Below are 13,918 nucleotides of genomic sequence, written 5' to 3' on the forward strand. Positions count from 1 at the left end.
AAACTCCTAATTTATCCCTCCCTGACTCTTTCCCTTTGGTAGCCCTAAGTTTGTTTTCCATGTCTGTGAGTCTATTTTTATTTCATAAATAAGTTCATTTGTATCATTTTTTAAGATTCTACATATAAGTGATATCATATATTTGTCTTTCTCTGTCTAACTTACTTCACTTAGTGTGATCATCTCAAGACCCATCCATGTTGCCGCAAATGGTATTATTTTATTCTTTTTTATGGCTGAGTAGTATTCTATTAGACATATACACACATATAACTTATACTTTTATATATATGCATATGTATATATACTATATATATATACACACACAGTTGTACATATATATGTATGTACTATATATATATATATATATATATACACCACTTCTTCATCTAGCCATCTGTCAATGGACATTTAGGTTGCTTCCATGTCTTGACTACTGTAAATAGTGCTGCTATGTATGAACAATGTGGTGCATGTATCTTTTCACATTAGAGTTTTCTCCAGGTATATGCACAGAAGTGGGATTGCTGGATCATATGGTAAATCTGTTTTTAGTATTTTAAGGAATCTCCATACTGTTTTCCATAGTGGCTGCACCAAGTTACATTCCCACCAATGGTGTAGGAGGGTTCCTTTTTCTGAGACTAGTGTTCTTCAAGCCAGGTTTTAAAGTCAGATGGTTATGACATCTACTGTATCCATTTTCTATTGCTACAATTAAAATGTGCAACAAACCACCACAAAACTTCAGGGCCATACAACAATAAATGTTTGTGCTCACATTCTTGGGGGCCATTGAAGCATCAGCTCCGTGGCTCTACTGATCTTGGAAGGGGTTGTTTACTATCTGGGGTCAGCTGGTTGTTGGGTGACATAAGTTGGCCTCAGCTGGTGACTGAACATTCCACTCTAGTCCACATTTCTCTCTTCCTCATCCTACGACAGAAGTCTAACCTGGGCATATTCACATGACATTCACAAAGGCCCAAGAATGAGAGAGTGAGCCCCACCATTAACGTAGTTTTCAAGGCTCTGCTTCCCTCACATCTGCTAACATCCCACAGGCCAAAGCAAGTCCCAAGACTAAACCTGGAGTCAGGACAAAGAATAGATGTAAGGAGACAGGAAGAATCCAAGTCATGCTATTTACCACATCTAGGATTCTGTCCCCTGAAAATGCCTGGGCAGGACTGATTGGTTACTAGCAAAATGGGCTTGATTACTAGCAAAATGCCAAATGAGTAGGGACCAGCTCCTAAGTCCTCAGGGAGAGAGACTGAGAAAAGGAAATTGGATATGGCACTGGGACCTATGAGCAGAAACTGGAATTCAAAATAATTTCATCACAGGAATTAAAAGATGTATTCAGCATAACTGAGAATGACCAGAGTACATCCAGTAATTCCTAGCACTACTTTGCCTGCCTACATAGTACCTTCTATTCTACAGTGTCTCACACTGTTCATCTCCATCTTTCCTGACCATAGTCCCTGTGCAGTACAAGGTGGGCATCACTACCCCATTTGAAATGGGGGGACACTGAGGAGTAAAGTGAGGTGCCCTGAGTAACAAAACTAGTGCATGGTCCAGCTGAGACTCAGACCAAGTCTCGTTCTTTATCCTACTGTATAACTAAAACTTTTGAAAAATAAGTTTTGAGGTAGTAACATTTAAAACATCTTCCCTATAATACTCTAGAATAAAGGCCAAAGACCCAAGTGTCATCCAACTTGGAAAAGGATGAGCAAATTGGTGGTTGCCATGGAGGTGCTACACACTTCCTGGCTTGTGAAGTTGAGGTTGGCGCTGAAGGCTGTTACATGTGAAAGGGAATCAGAAGCTAACACAAATGTTTTCTAAGTAATGACAAAAACATAACATGATTCACATGAAACTGCATTGGCGAGTGGGTTCAAAATGCTATTAGAGAAGGTGTGGGAGGGGGGAGATTCAATGGGGGAAACAGATTCAATCAGCCTTTGATGAGAGAAGATCGCTTTGAAAAACAAGGTAAGATACAAGCCAAAAATCATGACTATGGAATCAAATAACACTTGTTAACAAGGAGAAAAATCAGAGATGACAAAGTATAGGAGACCTAAAAGATTAAAAATAGTGCAAAGATGTCAATCATTGAGGGAAGGGATATAGCTCAGTGGTAATGCGCATGCTAGGTTCAATCCCCAGTACCTCCACTAAAAAAAAAAGAAAGAAAGAAAGAAAGAAAGAAAGAAAGAAAGAAAGAAAGAAAGAAAGAAAGAAAGAAAGAAAGAAAGAAAGAAAGAAAAGATGCAGATTATTATCAATCACAAAGGAGATAAGAAATCAGTTTAAAACTTGCAGAAAACTCTAAAGTCAGTGATAATTTCTTTTCCAGAATTGAAAATATGTATAATCTTGAAGGGATCTTTTACTGTCTCTAGATGCAGCCAGCACTGCAAATTCATTGGTAAGTAAACAGGAAGATCTGAATCTGCCCCACACTTATTATCAGAGCTGGGTTTTCCTTTAAAACAACCTGCAACCTTGAGGGGGAAAATATTGGGGCCAATGTCATTTCTGTGACCTGATACTAGACAGGAACCTGGTTTCTCAGGAGTGACTAGGGGAGTAGCAGGGAGACGGGATACGTTTCAGAAGAGTTACAAGAAGAAAACAACTCCTGATTAACTAGAAGGCTTTTGATGGAAGGGCCCGTGGAATGCTCAGATACTAAAAATGCTGAGCCTAATGCCACGATGTGAGACAAAGCCTCATGTACAAAGCATGGCCAGTGGCCTCTCGGCAATCTACGATCAGAGACGTAGCAAGGCTGCCACTGGTTGAGAACAACATATTATCTAGACATTAACATTTTTTCATTCCCGAGGAGAAACCTGAAGAGAAAAATAAATGCAAAGGAGGCACAGGCTTGGCAAACTATTTTCAGAGCCATTACCCTCCCCTGGGTCAGCCCTCATTTTCAGAAGTGATTTAGATAAAGATCAAGAGAGAAATCTCATCAGATTATTTTTCAAAATAGCAAATATGATGACACAGGTGCGATAATGAAAAGAAATGGCCTTGCAACAGATGGGACTAAGAGGAAATTCAGTGGACATAAGTATACCACGCTAAAGGGAGACCCAGGAAATCGCTTTACACGAGTTAAGGGACGATGTGTAAGGGTGGTATACAGTATACGAAAATGAATTTGGTGTTCGAATTGGCTACAAATTCAATGTCAGTCTACCTTTAACACAATGATTCTTAACTTCTTTGGGGTTGAGGACTCCTTTGGGAGCATGATAATTAAATACCTTCACCTTAGAAATAAGCACATCTTGCACTTAGTCTCAGGAAGGTCACAGACGGCCCGTGGGGCATCAGTATATAGCCGGTGCTTTAGAACATGGGACTTGCTCTAAACAAGTCTAAAGTCAGTCCGTGATCCAATTGCATCTCTACCTTTCACTTTCTTATTATGCCTTTCAACAAGTTATATGAACCTGTCTCCACTCTTGAGTTTCCTCGTCTGTCAAGGGTGGGTAACTACCATAGGACCTACCCCCTCCAGTGTTATTGCCAGAGATTAATGAGATAAAGCACCAGGAGCTTTGGGGTATTTTTGCTATATTTTTATTACACTGAAAAAAATTGTAGTATATTTTGTATAGTAATACATGTATTTTACATGTATATTTTATTATATGTCTTATATTAATAAAGTCAGTTATTGCCTTATGCAACTTCTCAGGAATTTTTAATTTCAGTAGACAAGGCAGAAGAGGGGATTGTGCCTCTGGGACCAGTTGCCACTTGAAATAATTCTCAGAACCGTGAGTTCTGATCTGGGCTTCTCAGGCTAAGAGGGACAGCTGGAACACAAGCAAGGGAGGCAAGGCAGGATGGTGAGGGAACGTGCAGTCTAGGCCCAGGAAGACTGGCAGGAAAATTCATCATATTTAGCTTAGGTGGAAGAACTGAGGAGATTTAGCCCAGTGAGCAGATTTAACTGAATTTAAATACTTGTAAGGTTCTACTGTGATGGAAGAAGAAAGGGAATTGTTCTGAATAATTCCAAGGGTCAAAATTTGGGCCAAGACAGAAAGAAACTTCAGGTGACTATAAAAAAGAAGGTCTTAGCAATTAGAAGCTGATATTTCTTTATCGTTAAGGGGGTCATCAACTTGTCCTCTCATTCAGCAAACATTTATTAAGTATCTACTGTGTGCCAGAGACCATGCAAGGTACCGAGAATACAAAGATGAGAAAGACACAGACCTTGTTCTGGTAACAGGTTCCCATTTGGAGGGAGAAACAGATAAAATAGGAAACTGCAATGTAAACAGAGGCAACAGTACTGCCTGGAGAACAAGGCGGGGTACCCATCTAGCCCGAGGAAAGTGGCTAATGGAGGTGGCCCTAGAGTAGAGACACAGTGCATGAAGAGCAACTAGCCAGGTGTCCAGGCACACTAGGCAGAGGGCACAGGCACAGAGGTGAGAAACAGCACGGTGTGTCCAAGGAGTGCTGGGCACGAAGGGCAAGACAAAGAGGGGAGGGAGAAAAGAACTTTGATGTGATCCCATGGACCCAGCCTTTGAGGGATGTTAAGCAGGAAAGTGACCTGGTCATATCTGTGATTTAGATATAGACATATCATTACTAAAATGTTTGAGGTGAAAGCTGGTGGCCCAGACCCGTGATAGTTCTCTATCTCCCCATGAGAGGTCATTATCCGAGTAAGTCATTTTATAACAGTTCAACATTTTTTTCAGTGGGTTATTTAGCCTTGTACTAGTACAAGAATGTTTCATATAGGATACTTGTTTTGGGTGCTGGGGCAAGACTGGAAATCTAAAGACAAACTAAGAGACTGTGGTAAAAATCCAAGAAATGTGAGGGCCTGTGTTTGGTGTGCAAAGGTGTGGAGGGATTGAGAGATGGAACAGATCTTCTCAAGGGCCTTTCCAGAGTTCAAACTCTAAGCAGTTTGGCTTTAAAAACATCACAGAATTCTATGGTTGTAAAGAACACTGAGACCATCTCATTCAGCTCTTCCATTGTAGAAAGTAAATCTCAGGAGGAGAGAGTGGCTTTCTCACTTTGCCATAAAGGACAGGACACAAAACACTGAAAAGCACCACCTTTCAACCTTCATGTAGTGAGTGACCTTATGTTCAACATTTTCAGTCAAATTTTCATTGTCCTTTTTTTTTTGCAGCAAATATTCTTTTTTAATTAAGCCTATCAAAATGGGGTTCCAAGACATAAGCTGTAGAAAAAGGAAACCAGCATTTGTAGAATTCAGTTGTCACCGTGGATCACAGACATCTTATGGAACAAGAGTCTCTTATTTAAACCGCCCAAGGTGGCAGAAAGAACACAGGCTGATCCAAAGCTGAGTTCCACACTTGCCAACAGAGTGGCATTAAGAAAATCACTTACCCTCTGAAGTCCAGTTTCTTCATCTGTAAAATGAAGAAACCATGCTTAAGGTGTTTCAGATACATACAGTGCCTTCATGGTACTTGGAGTACAAATGAATGTCAAGTAGGTCCCATCTCTTCCTGTCCCCTCCCCATCAAGACCCATAAGGAGAAGTTACCCACCATCTTCGCCAGCCTCCCAGAGACAGTAGAGGAGAGTGGTTAGAACTTGGCCACTGGTGTCAGGCCAACAAAGTGATGACTCTTGGCCTTGAGGGCACTTGGACACATTCTTTATAATCTCTCTGAGACTTTTTATAAATCTGTAATAATCTGAAAAAAACTATTCCTACCCTGCAGGATTGTTGTGAGGATTATGTAAGCTAAACACATGAAAGGTGTCTGGAGCTGAGCCCATGACATAAACACTAGAGCAACTGCTGTGGTTGTGTTGATTTTACATGTGGAAAACCCCGTTACCTTGACTGCAATTTCCCTTGTCTCTTTATTCTCCTTGTCAATGATCTCCTCATTCATGCACAACTTTAGCTTTTTAAGAAAACAGCTGCATGCATTTCTCATTGGACAAGGAAGAAACTGAAAAGTTTTCTCCCAAAAGTTGTGGAGGTAAATGTGATCAATGGATCCAACTGATGGCCAGAATGGAGTGGTAGAAACTTAACACCATGAAGTCAGGGTATTGCACACCCATACATTGATTTGTTCCCTGTCTCTGATTACAAGTCATTATATCCTGGTCCCTCATTCTACAGGCCAGAGGGACTTCAAAGCACTTCCTGCGGACTGAGTGGTTTGATATGCTCCTATTAAGATAGTCAGGAAAGGGTTAGAGTTGGCCTTTGGGTCACCCTCAATGCCAAGCACAATATAGGTGCTCGAAACATCCACTGACAAACCAATCAGTGAAAATCCCTTCATTAAGTGCTGGGTACCTTGGGATTAACTCTAGGGACCACCTCACATTGCATTTGGGAACACAGAACTAAAGTGGATGGCAAATATAGTGAATAAGAGATTGGGCTACAGAGTGAGAATATTTGAATTCTGGGGCCATCATCTTTGTAGTTTTAAACATGTCACTTAACCTCTAAATCCCAACTTCTTCCCCTGTAAAATGAAGACTATAATAGATGAACCTAACTAGTAGGGTCCTCAGGAGATAAAGTGCAATAATGCTTATAAAGAATTTATAACCAATATATATATATGTGATGGACTGTTACTCAGCCATAAAGAAGAATGAAATAATGCCATTTGCAGCAACATGGATGGACCCAGAGATTATCATATTAAGTGAAGAAAGTCAGACAGAGAAAGACAAAAATCATATGATATCACTTATATGTGGCCTCTAAAAAAAAAGATAAAAATTTTATTCACAAACCAGAAATAGATTCACAGACATATAAAACAAACTATGGTTACAAAAGGGGAAGGAGAGGAGGGATAAATTAGGAGTTTGCGATTAATATATACACACTACTACATATAAAATAAACAACAAGGACCTATTGTATAGCACAGGGAACTATATTCAGTTTCTTGTAATACCATATAATGGAAAAGAATGTGAAAATATATATGTGTGTGTGTACATATATATATGTGTGTATATATATATATATGTATAACTGAATAACTTTGCTGTACATCTGAAACTAACACTGTAAATCAACTACACTTCAATAAAAAATAAAACCAAAAAAAAAAAAAAAAGAATTTAGAACCAAGCAAGTGTTCAGTAAGTGTGATGATGACGATTACTATTTCAGTTTTTAAAAAATGACTAAGTGCTATATAATGTCATACTGTTTATAATGCACAAATAAGAATTCATAAAAGGGGAGACCAACGTGGCACTAGGTAGAATATTGCATCTTAACCACCAGGTAGCTCTTTCTTAGAGAATATATGTCTTAGTTCTGAGCCTAACCTTAGAGAAAGAATAGGTTTAGATCAGCAAAGGACACTTCCTATGGGCAGAACAGTCCCAAGGATATGGGTCCCTGAATATGCAGAAGACACAGGAGTGAATAGAAGAAAAGCCAGAATTTTGAGTGAGTGCCCAAGAGGATAGAAAAGGGGCACCTCAAAGTCTAGTGTGGAAGTGGCAGGTGATTTCAGAAAAGACAAGCTGCCTGGTGATAATAAGTGGCCAATCAAAGACCATGGTGTGGCAGGTGAATATGGGCTTGCATGGCAGACAGACCGAAGCGTGAATCTTCAGACAAATTACCTAACGTTTTTGAGCCTTACTAGTCTCCTCTTTGCTATGGGGATACTTTGAGCCACCTTGCAGAATTCTGAGGAGGAGTAAATGAGCTACTAAAGTTAAAACAGTCATCTCAGTGTCTGACTCAATGTCAGCTAGTATGATTATCTAATAATATTCTAAGAAAAACAAACACACAAAGGAGATATATAAATTTACCTGGACAAACACCTAACTGCAGGTGAATCAGGAAAGGCTTACCTTCATTTAGAGTCCTGTCATGGCTGATTTCTGTAGGAACTTTGATACCTACAATAAATGTCAGATATTATCATTACCATGGGTTACCTAGAGCTAGCATGATCTCATTTAATCTTCACAGTGACTCTGGGACAAAGATCATTATTTGTCCATTTTATAAATTAAAAAGAGATTTACAGAGATTAGTTACTTGTCCAAGCTCAAAAGGCATTAAGTGATAGAACTGGGATTTGAAGCAGGGCAGAACGGCCCCCAAGGCTGTGTGCTTTGTATACCTCTACAGAATGCCAGCAGTCCGCTTGGAGACCTGAGGACTTGTTCCTCCTGACCCAGACCTGCCGTGACAGCAGGGGCCCGCCACCTGGATTCAAGGAAGAAAAACTGCCCTGCAGGAAAAAGTGGACACGATTAGGTACTTGGCAGGAGAGAGCAGGTTCCTGCAACTTGCATTTCACTCTCTCTCTGTAATTGAATTCTCATTTTAATTCATAGCAAACAAACCCTTATACTGAAGTGTGCTGTAGATCTGGCCTCTGCTGCAAAAAATGAAGTGCTTGTTGGAGCTACTGTCCTAAAATGTCAGAGACACAGAATGCCTCCAAAACACAGACTCCCTAAGAAACAGGTCTGGTTGTGCCCAGTGACATGAATTGCACAACCCAGACTAGCACTATCAATTGCAATCTTGTCTCTAAGAAGAAGTGCTTTCCCCATAAGTACTGCTTAGAAACAATTTGCTTCTTCTCTGGGCCAACATAATTGAAAATCAAATTTGAGGATGTTACAGAAAATCTAAAGAAGATTCAGTGAAGAGTGAAAAAAAAAAGACTGAAATATTAAACTACCTGTTATCAATTTGGTTTTCTTCTCAACTATCTCCACCCATTCTCCCCAGGGAGAATAACCAAGCTAACTTTCTTGTCCCTAATTTCTCCAAGGGAGGGAGGGGAGATGGAGGAGAGCAGGAGAAGGACGGAGGAACAAAGGGAAGAAGACTCGGGGAGATAAGTGTCTACAGATCTGAGGTCTCTGTGAGGTCAAACAACAGATGTATCCAGGATAACCAAGGGAGCATGAAATAAAGTTCTTAGGATTTCAGCAGAGGAGTGTCCTTGTGGACTGACAAGGCCCAAGAGAGTAAGTAGGTTTCATGTGCGTTGAAATGAAGAAATTAGAAACAAAGAAGTGAAAAAGAGTGGGGATGAAAACACCCATTCTGTGGGTAGCTAAACACGTTCCAAGAAACCTTGACCAACCTCCCCAGGCACATAGGACATCTTGTGCTCTGGGCTCCGTGGTGTTTGCAGTGGTGTCACGTAAGGGGAAGGCAGACCCATGTACACTGATCACGTTCAGGTGTGTATTGATTTAGGTGCTGGACTGAGCATCTTTTGAGCAGAGACTATATTCTATTCATATTGCATATAGGTGGTGTCTAATAAATACTGGAAAGGAGGGAAGAAGACTAGGAGGAAGGGAAGGCAAAGAAGAAATAATGATCAACAAAGAGACATTCAAGAAGCAACTCCTTTTTATCATGATCAGCTTGAGTCAGATGGTCATTCTGGTCTCAAATGAGCCATTTCATCCTTCCAAATCTAGTGTACACATGCCCTGACCACTAGGAAAGAGAAAAAAGGCAGAGTGATTCATCCGGTACCTTTTCACTAGAAAGTTCGAATATTAGCAGCAGCCAATATTGTGAATAACTAAAACTCAAGGGCAGATATTATGAATGTAATAAACCATTATCTCTAAAATAATTGTTCTGAATGAGATTTTTAAAATGATTTTATGCTTCCTATGGTCCCCATCTGTCCCATTCTAAAATACCCTCAACTCTCCTGTTTGCCTTTGAAAGCTTAACTAAAATATTCAGATCAATTATTTTAAAAAAAAAATGTAGTAGTAACAATACCTTATATCTTAGCCATGTTCTTTCTTTTTCAAAGTACTTACCTTTGGTCTCCTCTGATCGTCACTATATGATTCTGAGGTTGGTAGAGCATAGTAGTATCAGATGTGAAAACTGAGGAAAGGAAAATAACAGCACATAGTGGATTCCTGTCTGAGCAAAACTGAAAACCTGGGACTCTGAGGCTGCAGTCAGCCCGCTCCCTGCAGGTCACTTAGAGTAGGGCCAGTAGAGAATGTTCTTTGGGTGTGTCCTTTGAAGCAGAGAAAGGAGTAAAATAGTTCCCAATTTTTTACATATCAGACATATTCTTACACACACTAATATCTGTATTTCATAAGAAAGACTTTCACTCCTCTTGTGCAGCTGTGGTCTTCAAACATTTAGCAGCAGAATCTTTTTATCAAAATTTCATGCCAAAGCTCTCTGTATAAAACAGATAAAAGTGGAACTGCATTGGTTGGAGCAGAGCCAAGAGAGCTGTGAGGTTCGGCGATGGGGCCAATGGTCTCAGTCTCAACACCAAACACACAACAAATATCGCGATGTCACTGACTGAAGACCCTGTCACAGAGCCTGTCTGACTTCTGGTAGAGCGAGAAGAGACGGGATGTCACAGTTCGATTGATTCCAATTTCAAGCCTGCCACTTGCCCACCGCGTGCACTGGGAAGGTTTTCAACCTTTCTGAGCCTCGGTTTCCTCATCTGTAGAAGAGAGACCATAATCCCTGCCAGTTGAGTGAGTTGTGAGGCTTAACTCAGGCACCGCGAGGGAATCACAGGTCACAGTGCACAGCACCCAGTAGGTACTCAAGCAGTTTCCTTCTGGAAGGTTCTTGCCAGACCTACTTACTCTTTTGAAAAAACAGGTGTGTTCTTGTTTTCTCAGAGAGTATAAACTCCATTTGTTTTCCTAAGTCCAGCTCACACCTTTAGTCCTTCAGGGCTTGTGCTACTCCGTCAAACATTTAGCATTTTCTGTTCAGTTAGCACCACATCGAGACTTTTAAAGCAGCTTGAAAATAAACTTGATTCCAAATATGATTTATAATGTCCCAGCAACAGCTCATTTGCCCAAGAAAGCTCCATCAATTATTGACAGATGTACCCTCAGAGGGGAAATAGCATTAGGAGTAGAGGATGGAGAGAAAAGCCTACTTCCAGCCCTTAAGCCAATTATCCAAGGTGATTTTGAGCATTAAATCCTTAGATATGCTTAATTTACTGTCCTTGCCTGCAAGCACAGGGAAAAAAAGTGTGAATAGCTAAAAAAAAAAAAAAAAAGCTAAGCAATTTAGGACTGTTTTTTAAAAAAACAAAGAGAAAGAATAACATGCAGGGGGAAAACATATAGGGGGCAGCATGTGGGCGTTGGACACGTGTGGGCTTGCAGACTGAGCATCCCCAGCCCTCATGCACCTCGCCCTCTCATGGGACAGCCCACTACTCCCCATCTGTTTTTGTTCAGTACAGAAATAATTGTGCTTACCTGCCTATGACCTAACAATTACAGCAGTGCCTGATTTTATTCTCATCATGTTTACTGTGGTCGCATTTCCTCGGTTTTCAGCACAAAGGTCTTACTGAGGATGCTAGCATTATGTGCTTTAACATCAAGCTAGTGACAAGGTTGTGTAAGGTTCTGTAAAAAGCTAAGAGGCCAGTGTGAATCCAGCCCCTGGGGGCTTGTAAACTGCATTTGACATGCCGATATTAGAAAACCTTGGCAAGACGACAAGGCTTACGGGCACAGGAAGAAAGGGAATGCATGAGGCCAATAAATGTGAGGATGCTAATATTTTTCTCCTAGTTTTCTCAAAAGAAGAGAAACAGAGGAGAGAGGGGTTTTTTTAAAATCCAAATTACAAGGCAAAAGGTGACCAGTTACGCCTTCTTAGCTTTAATTTGCACGTACTGGAGTGTGTGGGTGGGCGTGTGCATGTATGAATGTGCACACACGTGCGCACTGCACGTATGCTGGGGATGAGCATGGGAGGATGGGTGTAAAGAAATTTGGGGGCATGGAGAAGAGGTCTAAGCTATACACAAATTTTTGCATGATGAATTAAACATTCCTATCTTGAGAAAATTAATCCTGCCCTAGGAGACTTGAAAAATTACTGCTCCAACTTAATGCAATTTATGGCTTAAAGCACAGTTGTAGAACATTCTAAAATTACCTGCTTATACCTCATGACCTGGCAGGATCATTATAGGCTAGATTATTTCATCTTTTTTATGTTTTTAAAAATTAAGAATAGAGATTCACATACTGGGTTATTAAAAGCCTGACCTCTTATAGCATGTATTTTTATCCCATTATTAAACTGTGTATATAAAATATAGTAAGGCTTGACTTTTAGCTTTAACTTCTAAGTTTCAGATTCAAATCAACATCTGAGGGCCAGTTTGGTGCCAGGTACTGTCCAAGTGCTTTCAAAGGCACTTCCTCATCTGATCGACACCCGGATCCCTCAACATGTCTTCTGATTTCAACCTAGGATGCACCCCACCAAACCACAACCTTTTGCCATCAAGTTTTTGAGGGTTAGACAGGAGATGGAAGCAGAGGAGCAGCAGCAGACTCACGGGTAATGAACAATGGCATGTCACTGGTTTGCTGTTAGAGGCATATGCCTTTGTCCTTTTGGAAATCCTATTTCTCTAAATGTGAAACTGAGCAAGAATACAGGATCCTTAATCAACTCACAAAAATGTGGTCCAGGATCTTAAGTACTTTGCACCACTTTGAGGTTTCCTCTATGTTCAAGGCATGACTCTAAGCAAAACAAAACATTGCTGAATGTGTATCCTGGGACAAAGGATGAGCTTTTGGTGACTAGCTATTTTAACAAAGTTGCAATTGCTTCAGATCTTGGTTAGGAGAGGCAGTCTGGGGCAGGAGGAGTTCTCTCTGGAATTACTATCATCCTTGGAACACACTGTTAACATCTTCAAAAGTTGATTTTGTAAGGGAGGGAATTTTTTTTATCTTTAGAAGCATATATGAAATAGCCAAAAGTTATTAAGAGCCAAGGATGATAAAGTGAGGGAGCAAGATGGATAATATCATTTAGTATCAACATATAAGACATGAATAAAAGTAAAAGTGCCTTCTTATCTTAAGTAAATTGTAAGTTGTTTTTGAACACACTTGCAAAAGAGAATTCCATAATATTTTGGGTAAATACATACACACATTCACAAGGTTCCTTCCTCAAAATGCTTTGATGTTTAAAACAGAGAACAAATTTCAAGAACACATTTCTTGCATTAAATAGCTGAGGATACTGATGTGAAAAAGAAGCTATTGACCTGGACGACATGTGTGCCCATGTATGTGCCTGCACATATGCCCATGTGCATGGACACGCGTGCCTGGCACCCACAAATGGGGACTGCCTTCGCTCTGTAAGAGCTGTTACCTACCTAGCCTGTCTGTCTGGACACCTGAATCTTGAGTGCAGTTGTCATGCCTCCCTGGGGCACGTTTGTATCTTCTCATTCTGGAAAGGGTGTTATTATTCCTGACTAAAAAAATAAATTAAAGAAATTATATGACAACCTCACCTTTTCCATTAGAACTGCATACTTTCCAAAACAGTAACGTGTGTTTATATACACAATAAACTATTCATCAAATACAATATTTCCAATCTTTACTTCCACACAAACTTACCAGATAAGGATTATTTTTGAAGTTTTTGGAAAACAGAATGAAGAAGGTGAAGCACCCTTCAGTTTGTGTACGGGAATGCTTTTTGCAAAGGTTTTCTTCCCTTGAAAAGGAAAACAGAAGCCAAAAAATCCTAACTATGATCACCATTCAGATAGTGAATACGACTTAACACAAAAGGTATTATAAAATTTTAAAAAATTGTGAACTAATACTGTACTCTAGTCAGCAAGTTTGTTTCTCAGAGATATGGGCTATCAATTCTGAAACCACTTTATCTTTTACTGGAGTTAACAAAACAATACACTGTAGATATTAAGGACCAAGTTTCTTATGCTCAGAAAAGAAGTTACAAATAAGGAAAGACAGAAGAACAATGACACCCTAGTTAGTATCGGTGAGCATACTCATTACCCACATT

At 40.0% G+C, this 13,918-nt stretch overlaps 1 long non-coding RNA gene across 2 annotated transcripts in view; it reads right to left on the reverse strand.

Moving 5' to 3' along the window:
* The window catches only part of LOC116152588 (uncharacterized), a 120,840-nt gene that overhangs the window by 44,419 nt on the left and 62,503 nt on the right, over positions 1-13,918 (reverse strand). The window contains exons 1-3 of one of the 2 annotated variants that reach the window (XR_004136115.2): positions 9,865-11,032; positions 8,181-8,291; positions 7,906-7,953 (exon numbers count right to left, since the gene is read on the reverse strand). This is a non-coding gene — a long non-coding RNA (uncharacterized LOC116152588). Of the gene's footprint in view, positions 1-7,905; positions 7,954-8,180; positions 8,292-9,864; positions 11,033-13,918 lie in introns of those variants that run through there. The other variant, XR_010382621.1, reaches the window with a different exon arrangement.

The sequence above is a fragment of the Camelus dromedarius genome, chromosome 10 (assembly GCF_036321535.1).
Source record: "Camelus dromedarius isolate mCamDro1 chromosome 10, mCamDro1.pat, whole genome shotgun sequence".
NCBI classification, from domain to species: domain Eukaryota; kingdom Metazoa; phylum Chordata; class Mammalia; order Artiodactyla; family Camelidae; genus Camelus; species Camelus dromedarius.